This window comes from Adiantum capillus-veneris, chromosome 21 (assembly GCF_014529385.1).
Source record: "Adiantum capillus-veneris isolate H3 chromosome 21, ASM1452938v2, whole genome shotgun sequence".
Taxonomy (NCBI): domain Eukaryota; kingdom Viridiplantae; phylum Streptophyta; class Polypodiopsida; order Polypodiales; family Pteridaceae; genus Adiantum; species Adiantum capillus-veneris.
Genome location: NC_140951.1, coordinates 94,820,245 through 94,833,571, shown reverse-complemented (window position 1 = coordinate 94,833,571; position 13,327 = coordinate 94,820,245). Strand labels below are relative to the sequence as shown.

Here is a 13,327-nt window from a genome sequence, read left to right as displayed (position 1 = left end):
GACATTTTTATGCACCATTGTCCAAACTGCACTTCTTGTGTTCCTAGTGCATAGATCCCTTGTATGCACGTCATTTTGCATTGGCTTCCGTAGCAAGGTGCTTGCTCGGATAGGGATACATGATTTTGTTGGCTCAACTGACCCACTCCCTCCTGGATGGGGAGTTGTCTTATGTGCAAGAGAGGCACCAGGAAATGGATAAGAAAATTATGGACTCCTCATATGTATGATGTAAATTTCTACCTTTTCAAAGGTAAAAACAAATATGGAATTGCCTCTCTATCTTGTACATTCTTTTTAGTGTTGTCTCTTTGTCTTGTAAATTATTGAACTTAGCGTTGTGATTTAATAAGTGGTGTCCTTTTTGCTTTAAGAAACAACTCAGTGTAAGTGGGACCGTTGTCAAGGATTTTTTATTTTTTTTGGGGGAGGGGGGGGTGTTTTTTGGGGCTGAAGTGATGTGTGGAAAATTGAATTGCAGTTGCATAAGTGCTTTTCTTGAGTCATCCAGCTACAAACAAGGCTAGAAAGGACAAAAAGGGGGATGCCCACAAGGGCACACAAATGGGCCAAACTGGGCTGCAAACAACAAGGCCAGAAAGGGCCAAAAGTGGGGTGGCCATAAGGGCATGTAGATGGGCCAAATAGATCTGCATGCCCTTGTGGACACCCCCTTTTGGACCTTTCTGGCCTTGTTTGTAGCTCTGGACACCAAAAAAGAGCTTCTACAGCTTCAATTCAATCGTTCATGCATTGACTATGTCCCTTGTGTTGGAGCTTACACTGTGTTGCTGCATAAACACCTGATTCTATACAATGTATGAGCATTTTTGGTGTCTTGGTGTGCAGACAAGGCCAGAAAATGTCAAAAGAGGGGTGGCCACAAGGGTGCACATATGAGCCAGACAGGGGGGTCCCTATCAGGCCTCTCTGCAAGCCCTTGTGGCCACCCCCTTTTTGGACTTTTCTAGCCTTGTGTGCACAACCAAGACATAAAAAATTGCTCAGATTATGTTAGAATTTATACGTTCATGCACAAACTCATCCCCTTCCACCTTCACACTTGTGGACTCAAAGTTCATTCAATATAGAGGTATCGCTTAACTTAAACACATTAAGAAGCCAAAAAGTCAAATGATTTTGGAGACAATAGATACAAAACTCTCAATCATTTTTCCATTGTCAAATAGTTTGAGTACGAAAGCAGAGTGGGTAATACAAAAGATAGGCTTCACTTCGGCTAATGCTTAAACTCTCACCGCAATTGGCATGCAAGCTGCATGTCCTTTGATTGTATCGTCACTCTCTTTCCATGTATGGCATAGAGGTTGGTGTCTTCTAGCACAGAGATGATGTGGGCCTTTGCAGCCTCTTGAATCACCTCTAGTGCCATTGCTTGCATTATGTATTGATTGCCATAGCTTTGGAGCACCTCCTTCACCGTGCGAGCAAAGGGAGCTCGTCAAATCAGCAACACGGTTGTCTTCTGGTAGTGACGGATTTCCAAAAATGCCCTGGCTATTTTGCAACACCGTTGAGGTTGTCTAAGGGGGAACTTGCTTGTTTGTTGGTGGGCGGCATTTGGGCTTCTTAAAACAATTTGATTTGCACCTATTTACATTATTTGGTGTTGGATCTTTTGCCTCTTTTGGCTCCTCATCGTCCTCCTCTCCCCTTGCCTCTTGATCTTGTGTTGTAGGGAGATCTCCCTTGCAATGGGGTAGTGTCTTCCCCGCCACTCGCATCCAATGTGTGCGCGGTATCTCAACACACTGCCATGGTGGATCTGTCTTTGACTCACTATCTATATAAACCACTCAAGCTCTAGATAGTCTTGCTTGCGATTGGTGGCATGGCAATTGTTCCCTGTCCGACTTTGATGATGTTGGGCCCTCTTCTTATCGCCAGCACTCGGTGCGTTGCTAAAGTCTACACCATGGTGTCTACTATTGTGCCCACGGAAAATCTTCTGCCCATGATAACTGTTGTGCCCGACTACCATGCCCACTATTTGAAGAGCACAAAAAATGGTCAAGTATTTGCAGCCATTTCCTTGTGCCTTTAAGCCACCCCGGCTTCTTGCCGCTCCTTGGAGAGTGTTTCCGATGGGAGGTGGATGCTCTTTGGTATTTTGTTTGGTGCGCGCCATTGGGTATGGTAAGAGCTCATGTGTGCTGAAGAAATAAGTGACTAATGAGTGGATCTAATATTTATAAGGGCCCATATTAAAAAATCCCATTTTAAAAGGACCGTTCACACTATAATTTTTATAAAAAGCTATTATTTTTAAAAGGGTGCCCCAAACTTTATCAGAAAAATATGTAAAGAAGATTTGGACCCTACGTTCACGTGTAGTCACTGGTGCTGAATCCACCTTGACCCTTGCCGCACTCTCCATTGGCGCCATGCAGCATGAATGACAGGGCCTTGCAAAATTTTCCACTTGTTGATGTGCTCTTGATGACTCAATTTGCGCACTTTCCTTGAAATCTTGGATCGTTACGCACGCTCCATGGTGAGCTTATGAGCAAATGTCGTGCAAAAAAATCAGTTGAACATCTCTTCCAAATAATTAGATTGCACCATACCACCACCATGTCGAGTATTTTTAAAGTACACCACCCTTGCTCAATAATGGGACTACTCCATGCCTTGAGTGCTAAAAATATCAAGTGAACCATATTTGTGCATAAAAAATGCACCATCTACAAACAAGATATGTTGTTCACATGAGAAAATGATGCACATTATTAAATGAGAACAATCGCTTGTAATAAGTTCACTATGTGACATGGCTTACCATGTAATGTGTGACGTTATTTTCACCCCAAGCAAGGTAAAGACCTTGGTGAAATCCTCCAAGACTTCTCGAAATGATTGACATTTCTCTTTTGTTGTGCTGGTAAGACCCATAAGCTTGACCATTTTATCAAAAGTTGCCCAAACTTGTTTGTGCTTGTTTGCAAGCTCGCCATTCAAGTCATTGTCAGTAGTAGCTTTGCATAATTCCTTCCAGAGTTTCCAAAGGTTACCTGCCTTGTGGTTGGACCAGTTTTGAGCATCATATTGTCTTGGGTTTCCTTGGGTTGATTTCTTAACAAAGTGTTTGGCTTTTTGTCCACTCAACACTTATTGGGCGATTTCATGGGCCTCCCTTGTATTCCTTGCAGCAATAATTGACACATTTCCATAATGATAGCCAATGTAATTCAGAAGTGCCTCCACCCTTTTGATCACTTCTTGGGACTTTTCCAGTGGTTTCATTGTGAAAGCATAGTCAATGTGGAGTTTCAATAGCTTATACAAAAATGTACATTCAATAGAGAAAAGGGAAAGATTAGATTCCAAACCTTGTCCTTTTATGCACGATTTGGGGCATTGAGCATGGGGCATCTCAAACCAGAGGCTTCCCATTCTCTGCCTTCATCTCCGACATCAAGATTGTCCAATCCTTTGTCTCCATCCTCTTACCATGGAAGCATTGAACCACCCATTGCAGAGTTCTTGTGTGTTTTTTGTATGCTAGGTTTGTATCCCCGAGTGTAAAATGGACAAGGAAAGAGAGAAGAAGCCCCTTGTTTGTAGCCAAGCAAACACTTTATGGTTTTCTATTCTTGGACTAGGTGCCACTCCACTTCAAAGCTACCCAAACCTTCAACCTCCAACTTCTCACCTGCAAGTTGGGAGTGTATTACTTATGTGATCCATGGAGTAATTTCAAAAATTCTATGAAAGTTCTCCATTAGTATATTTGGGCACCTCAATAGCACCCAACCACCAAATGCTTATAAGATATAAATCACATCATGGGTATTGAGACAACTAGTGAGAAGGTTGACTCGATCATCTTGGCAAAAGAGCACATCAATGCCCTTCCCATTTTTGTATGGTCTCTTCCTTTTGTATGTCACCATCATTACCATGCACTGGGCGTCAAATCCCATTTTCAAATTGTTCACGGCAGTAACGATAAAACGAAGTTTTTGGAATGCTATGAATTTTGTACCAAGCTCTATTATAGACCTCATTGCCATTAAAAGAAAATACATAGCAAATCTTTGTAGTTGTTTTGTTCTCATGTCAAGCAGTCAACATTGAATCATACACATACTTGGTTCTATTTTGCAAACTTTGTCCCCAAAATTCATTGCGCATAACCATGAACCTATCTCTATTGGCATATTGACAACGCCTTCTAGAACAACAATTTATGGTTGAAACAAGATGGACAGATGATAGGAATGCTTGATTGGATTTCTTAGAAGGTTTCACAGACATTTTTGGCTTCCTATTTATAAAGCAATATTTTTGTTTTTTTGAAATAGGCTCTACCAAACAAGTTGATTCAATGTATGTATCTTGTAATGCGTCACTATCATGTAAATCCTCATATCGTAACAATGCTTTTCCATCCATTTGTCACTCTCTTGATAGGCCAACAAACCAAATTGATGCTGCATGCATTAGATTGTGTAGAAATAGTAGCCTCACAAGCATAGGACGTTTCAATACCAATACCGATGTTATCTTCACCTAGATCACCAAAGTTTACGGAATCAAATGGACACACATACATGACAACCCCTTCGGCTAATACGTGTGTTTTGCTTTCATCCCAAAGTTGAACCCTCTTATCCTTCCAAACCTCCCTGTAGCTCATTCCATCAGATTGTGCCTCCAATGCTGCCATTCCTTTGTGAGCCTCAAACATACAAACCCCTTTGTACTGCATCTCATTCATATGTTGTAGCAACCCAATACTCCATTTCACAATACTGTGAAAAGCATCTCCCACTGTCAATGCATCCATTGTTGGGAATGGAATGAGTGCTTTCTTGTGAAAACACAAATCAACTGTCACCAATACATTGCCTTCCCCAATAAGCATGCTTGAACAATATGCATTGGGGTTTGTCTCACATACGCTCCCAAGGGCAACCTTTTATGTGGCTACAAACATGCATACTTTATCACCTTGATTAAAACCCATACCTACAAGAATGTTTCAACAAATATTTGTTAAGAAAACCATCACAAAGTCATTTCACTGTGAGTATATGTGTAGGTGTTTCATGATGAATATATATACACCATGTGGCCTTAGGGCCATAGGGTGCTATATGTAGGTGCTCCATGGTTATAAGGATGTATACCTCCTATACGGTTAAGGAAATATAGTTCTATGTAAAGGGGTTTCATGATGAGTAGGTATACATCCTATGTCCTTAGGGCCATGGGGTGCTATATGTAGGTGTTTCATGATAACTATGTATACACCGTATGGCCTTAGGACCATAGGGTACTACATGTAGATGTTTAGTGATGAGTATGCATACATCCTATGAAACCCCTTTACATAGAACTATATACTCATCATGAAACCCCTTTACATAGAACTATATTTCCTTAACCGTATAGGAGGTATACATCCTATGTCCTTAGGGCCATGGGGTGCTATATGTAGGTGTTTCATGATAAGTATGTATACACCGTATGGCCTTAGGACCATAGGGTACTACATGTAGATGTTTAGTGATGAGTATGCATACATCCTATGGACTTAGGATCATATGATGCTTTATGTAGGTGCTTTGTGTTGAGTAAATATACATCCTTTGGCCTTAGGACCATAGGGCCTACATGTGGTTGTGTCATGATGAGTATATATACATCCTATGGAATTAGGGCCATAGGGCACTATATGTGATTGTTTCATGATGGGTATATAGAATCCTATGGACTTAGGGCCATAGGATGCTATATGTAGGTGTTTCATGATGTGTATGTACACATCTTGGGCCATATGATTCTATATGTAGGTGTTTCATGATGTGTATGTACACATCCTGGGCCATATGATTCTATATGTAGGTGGTTCACTATGAGTATGTATACATCCTATGGAATTAGGACCAAATATATGCTTTATGTAGGTGGTTTGTTGTTAGGGGCTATTGTATCATAGCCTAATCGACCTAAGACCAACAAAATTATCAATCCTAGGATCGGAAACCCAGCTAGGGCATGGAAGCACGAGCATCGGATGTATCAAATAAGAGGATTCATGAGTATGCTCATCCAATGCAATAGAGATTAGTCATTAATCACTAACTCTAATCACATCATCAACCAAGCATCTCCTACACACATTAAGCCCACCAAAGTCCGACTTACCATAGACTAGAAACCCAAAGCACACTAATGATAAGAAAACACTAATTGCATTGGTGTTGGCCTCTCCAATCACCACATGCCAATCAAGGCACTTCATCAAAAGCTACACACACAAGGTGAAGTGCTAGAGTTTCATAAAACCTATCCCCACACAAGCAAACAATAGGGCACACACACTAATTACAAAATTAAGAACCAACTTAATCAACCTAATTAGTGATGTTAAGTATCACAAATCGAATGCTCGTAGAAGGATAAGAGTGGTTAATAGCAAGAAGTCATCACATATACTCAAATCTAGAATAATGAGAAAGGTGAAACTACTTCATGACATAATGGAGTAGGGAAGAAGTAAACTAATGAGAAAATAGAGAGTAGATTAAAAAAGCTTCTCTAATTATAATAAATTAGCACTAGCCTCTTAAGCATGGGCATTAAGCTCAAGGCTATGCTATCCATAGAGTGAACACTCAAGAGAGAGAGAGAGAGAGAGAGAGAGAGAGAGAGCTCTCAAAAGTAGATCCTCAAGAGTGGATACTCAAGAATGAAGCCTCTTGCATAAAAGCTTCCTTATAAATGCTTTCACCTCAATCCCTTCTACTATGGGTTTAAGTTTGAGCCCTCTAGCTAGCATATACAGGTTGGAACTCACAATGAGCCCAAAACCTTATACAAAGTGAGTTGGAAATATTGTGCACATATCCATAGCGCATCTCCCTCTTGATGCATATTTGGTGAAGCATGTGTTAGCCGCTACTAACATTCCCCCCTTCCTAATTTGGCGCACGTCCTTGTGTGCCAGTGAAGCAAACACGGTGACATGGTAGAAAGCAAGTCCATGGAAGAATGTTGAGCTGCAAAACATAAGAACAAGTAATGAGCATCAAAGGCCAACAAGGATAAAAACATGAATTACAATGAACAAAGATCAAAGTGAATTTTTTTGCTTCTAAAAGATAGGTGAATCATAGTCAAAAACTAAACAACAAAAAGCAAAAAAACACCTAACTACAATGAAGATTAAACCACTTGAAATTTCAGTTTTATGCATGAAACACCAACAATCAATTATGACGCTATGCTAATGCAAGTTCATAAACCTATTAGCCTAAAAACTATGTAACCAATCTTAATAAATCATTCAAGTCTATCATGTCTATGGGCTATAAAAAAGCTCATAATCTATTAGTACATTGTCATAGCTTTTTAAAGCTCGTGAAAGTTTTGTTTTTGTCATTCATAAGAAAAGTAAAGCACATCACAAGGCTACCACCCCAAGGCAAGTCTAGCTACGACTCTTCGCTTCTTGAACCCTCAAGAAGGTGTTCCAAAATCCTACTAGCCTACCAAGGTGAAGGCTAACCCCTATCAGCCCAGGGCATTGGTTTAGGGCCTTGACCAAGCGAGCCAAGGTGATTCCCCTCGCCTGCCAAGTGCCAATAAGGCGCTAGGCCTCACAGAGACACAACATAACATAGAAATTTTTTTTTCATGTGTATAGTAGCATTTTTGCTACTTTTTCTTGACACTTTTTTGCTTTATTGTTTCATTTTTTAAGCAATTTTTTATCTCTTCCAACATGAAATGCTTATGGCAAATGGACTAAAGCTTAATCATAGCCCTAGGTCATGTTAAAAATGAATGGAGTTTTAAGACTATCACTAAGAGTCTAAGACTAATGAGAAATGAACCTACATTAACCTAAGTTCAAGGCCAATTACCTATGATTAGCACACATAAGCACACAAAAAACCTATTTTTTGATGAGTTAATATTCACAAAGCAAAGTTTTGAAACTTTAGTATGCTTAGCTTTTGAACATGAAAGAACCATAGCTTAGAAGCAAAAATTTCTTAAGCCAAGCATAGAGAATGGAGAGATGAACAAAAGAGCAATGTCATGGAAGGATTTCACCTATTCATGCCTTTGTGCATCCTTGAGCAAGCATCCATTTGGTAGAGAAGTCTCTTGATCTTTTTATTACAACCCAAGCTAATTGAAGCTAAGTGTAAACACAAGCTCCAAAACCCTTTTATCGAAATCCAAAAGCACACAAAAAACATTAATGAAAATCTAAATCTAGGATCTTGCATACCCGAATTTGCCAAAGGAAAAAAGTGCCTTTGTTTATGCACATGATGCTCTTTGATAGAAAATTTTATGCATACACAACAACAATGAGAGCAAAAATGCTTCTACATAAGCAAATTTTACAATCTTTACAATCTCTCATGCATGTTCAAAGTCGATTAATTGTTAGCTCAATGAAATATGGAATTAAAGACAAGCTAAGAGCTGAAAATAACGCAACTTTGATGAAATGAAGTGGCTCTTCAAGCCAGATTTTATAATATAAGACTCCAAACAAGTTGGCTAAACACTAGCTCAAAAGAAAGTTTTACAATTTTTGGAGCAATCTATCAGCTAGAGATGACTACAACTTGATGAAATTAAAGTGAATGGCTCTCAATAACCAAATTTTATACTTAAAATCTCTCCAAAAAGTTGAGTAAACACTTAGCTCAAATGAAAACATTTAACTTTTGACCAAGCTATGAGCTAGCATGTATACAACTTTTAATATCCAAAGAATTGGAATGGCTCTAAATAGCCACATTTTGCAATATTTTGCAATGATGACCCCATCTTGGATCAATGAAAGTTCAACCTTGCCACACCCCTTCAAAAAAACTCAAATCATTAGTGCTCTTAAGCATTTGGAATTGCAACGCAAGCACTAAAGATGCACGATCAACCACAAGCCCAAAATTTTACTGCTCTCTCTTGATCATTCAAGAAGCTCAGATTTTTGTGTTATGTAAAGATTTTTCATTCATTTCATGCACTAAATGTATAAGCATTGTCAAATCCAAATTTTAAGTGCACACTCTCCACTAAGCATGTATGCATCATCAATATAGCTTGCAAATGAAGCTCATATGCAGATCCAAACGAATTTTTTTCATTTAGTACAATGAGGGATTTTCTCAATAAAGCCAAGCATTAGGTCGTGCATAAGCTAAAACCATTTGTGCACCCCCGTTTCATTTATGTGTGGAAATGGGCACACAATCATAGCATACCATTGATGTCCACACCCTTGCTCTAAAGTATAAAATATGCGTGGAAATGTCCACACAATCATAGCATACCATTGATGTCCACACCCTTGCCCTAAAGTATAAAATATGGCATACATAGCATACGCCAAAAAAAGTAGATGATGAAGTGTACCTTTAACTCTCTCATGGTAATCAAGACCCAATTTTGTGTTGTTGTTCATTTCCTCATGGACATGAAGCTTGATGATAACAAATCACGCAAAAAGAACCCCCTTATGGGCACATTGGAACAAGCATGTCGACCATGGAAATTTTTGGTTGGCCTTTAGTGCCAAGGTATGCTTGTTCCACATAACGCTCATTCTTTGGTATTGCACAAAAACCACACAAAAATTTTATTTTAAGTGGCAACTGTGAATAGGATCATGTCTCACAAAGGTGGGAACTTCCCCTTCCTTCCTTTTATTTTTCTTGTAATAAAAAGCAAACTTCTTACTACCTTTTAATTCCCATTTTTCTAAATCAACTACAACAACAATGTCTGTGATGGTGAGTAAGGCAGGAAGGAGGTGGGGTTCAGGGATTGGTGGCCTACGACCAAAGGGATGGGAGCCTGGGAGGGGATTGAACTGGAGTGGCGGCCATGGTGGGCAGGGTTTTCATGCTGTCATCAATCAGCGCGAAAACTGGGAACAAAGAAAATTGTGCCATGCGTGCAGGCAGGGTCAACAACCTTCAATTCATTTTCAGTAATGAGGTATATTTATGTTTAATGGGTAGCGCTCTCTATGAGTATGTGTGCGCAAAAGCTGCAACACAAGCGGGCAGCAGGTGCAACAGGTGTGTGTGTGTGAGGACGCACCAAGGCAGGACCAGGATGTGCAAATTTGCAATTGGAAAGTGGTTTGAGAGATAGTGAGTGTGTGTGTGAGGAATCCCAAGCGGGATAGTGGGTCCCGAGGGTTGTGGGTAGCTGAGGTGGGCATGATGTGCAGAGAGCATATGTGGGTGAGAGCCAGGTCAGTGAACGGTTTGGTGTTATCGAAAAAATTGTGTGTGTATGTGTGTGATGACCTGGCACAGATGGCAGGGTCAACGTGTGTGTGTATGTGGGTGTAGCACCGATGCAGGGCTGAAAAGCTCCGAGCCAGTTTGCATGTGTGTGTGTTAAGTCAAGCTTGGCGGGTTGTGTGGCAGGGCCTGTGGAACCGGTGCAAGAGAGAGAGAGAAAGAGAGAGCAACAAAAGCGTTGCAAATGAGCTCGACAATGTACGCTTTCGTTCATCTCTTTCCTTTGAGAAAATGTCAACCCTAGTGGTTGCAAAAAATCAATTGTCTACCTTAATTCATTTAAAAAAAAGAGTTTCCTCTCTCAAAATATCACACACCAATGATGCAACTCATATGAGAAATCCATTTGATATTATTCATGAGTGCACATGCATAGCTCATATAGTAGTACCAACAAATAAGTTAATTTGTGCAATCGGTACTCATATTTTCACTAATGGATCTCTTGTATACTTGATTTGTAAGGTATTTTATTCAATTTTTCTTCAAAATTGAAACAATGCCATGACCTACACAACATCTAGCTTCAAAATAGCATATATAATCCAAAATTGCACACAAATTTCAATCTCTTCTCCATTTCAACAAAACATACACATTGAGTGGGGTTAAATTCATTCACAAATATTGGTTCCAATTTTAACAATAGGGTCTTGCAAGCCCACAATATAGTGTATTGATTCACTCCTTGGCATTGCTATCCTGATTATCAATCATTGCAACAAGAGTTGCTCATTTCAATTCCCCTAATCATCCAAATCAATTTGTCATTAGGTTTGCATGGCTACTCATGATTGAATTACGGGTACAATTAGACACTCAAATGCATGCAACATTACCATGTTTATCACATTGTTCAATCATTAGCATGGAAATATGCTGAAATTATACACAATTAAGCACCGATTGAGTGATCTTTCTCAATTCCCAAAGACAATTGTGACACACAAATCAATTATTTGGCCAAATTAATCATCATAATTGGTTAAAAAATACAAATAATTCATTCACCCATTAGATTGCACATGCCATTGAGTAGGCACACACATTAGTGCATTTTTTCCACGTTCATCAAATTGATTCATCATTAGCATGGTAATGCACTAAAAATATACACAATTGAGTACCAATTGAGTGATCTATCTCAATTTTCAAGCCACTTTTGTGGTGCATACATCAATTATTTGGCCAAATTAATTATCATAATTGGTCAAAAATACATTCACTCATTGGATTGCACATGCCATTGATTGGCATACACACACAAATTTAGGCCAAAAATTTATGCACATAATCCATCAATTTCACATTGAAATGCTCAAATTTCACACTTGACCAAGCATAATTAAATGCATGCATGCTCAATTTCTAAAAAATTAACACTATTTTGACCCAATCAAGCAATGCACACACTAATAAATTAAGCACAAAAGATCGAATTTGGCTCGATTGGCAATACATTTAGGCTTATACACAATGATTGCACACACTTTTCATGCACATTCCATAATAAAAAATCATTTGGGGTGCCCCCATTGACCATCAATCATTGAAAATCAAGTGGTCTTGGATGGGCACACACACTCAAATTTTGCCCAAATTTTTGGCAATTACGCTTATCCAATGATTGAATTAGCTTAACATACACATCAATTACATGATTTCATATTCACCTATTATCAATTCCAACAATTTATATGCATGCACGCACTCAAGATTAGGTGCACACACTGGTATTTTTCGGCAGTTTTTTCCGTCTTTGGTGCATTACACACAATTTTTTATGCACACACATGAATTCTTGATGAGAATTAAGCATTACCTTGATACAAACATCATTTATTAGTCCAAACTAACCATCAATTTCATTCCACGCAAATCAAATTAGGTGCAAAGTGTAGGTCAATTGATTTGCACACCTAATTATAGCAAATAATTAGCAATATTGAACCACATTAATCAATCAAGAATTGACATGAGCAAGTGAGTGCACTTACATCGTAATCACACTCAAGCTATTCCTTTGCTCCACGCAAAGACGTATCATTGCACACGCAAGTGTGTGCACCATCAAATCGGCTCCAAAATTGACCATTGTAGGCCAAAAATCAAACACTCAAATCATCAAATTAGGCATACATTAAAAGTGATGATTCCACCTCTTATAAGGGGATTTAACATACATTACACTTCAATGTTAGCGGTTAGGCTAGCAAAGCTTTCATAGACTTATATATTGAGGGCTTTAAGAAAGTCACTCAATATTTAGGTAACTTGAGTAGCACAAAGAAGAATAAGAAGCAAAAGATTGAAGACACAGGTAAAGCAAGCCAAGCTAAGATTCTGAAGGAGCGTCAAAATCCCTCACTTGGAGACAATATTAGAAATGTGACCGAAGAGAATCTTTCAGTTATACCCTTACAGACTCAAGAAGCAGGACATTCTAGTGGACTTGCAACCCTAACAATTCAAAACCCCTCAGTGGCAGTGGTTGTGGACTCAGTATCCTTAGCTGTGTTGGATTCTATTATACAGCCAAAGAAAAAGATCTTGATAAAGAAGTTGCCAAAACTTCTAAGAGTGGGCTAGATGGATACGTTGGAATTGCACACTATTTTAAATTTGGCGTACAATTTACCCAATTGATCTCAGTTGAGCAATGCAACCTTGCACCAGATGGCTATAAATGCAGACCATTGTCAGATGTGTCTGTGAAATACCTCTTGAAGCAATTTGTAGGGCACTCTAGGCTAGTCTCCAATGCAGCAAACCTGATGCCGTATAGCCCAATTAAAAAAATGCCTTTACGAACAACTAAAATGCATGGAGACAAGTTAGCAACATACCACTATTGGATTCTATTTAGTCAGCATTCCATCATAGCCTCTAGAGATTTTTTGCATAATAACAGCACTAAGTATGCTGAGAAAAGAGTTCTACAAGTTTAGAACTGCAAGGATATTGGTAGACGCTCCCAAAGAGGTTATTGTTTGAATATCCAAAATGGAGAACATGGAGAG

At 39.1% G+C, this 13,327-nt stretch overlaps 1 pseudogene; it reads right to left on the bottom strand.

Annotated features, from left to right (window-relative positions):
* Nucleotides 1-1,255: 1,255 nt before the first annotated feature.
* Nucleotides 1,256-2,649, bottom strand: LOC147431381 (uncharacterized; annotated as a pseudogene).
* Between the last annotated feature and the right edge of the window lie 10,678 nt (nt 2,650-13,327).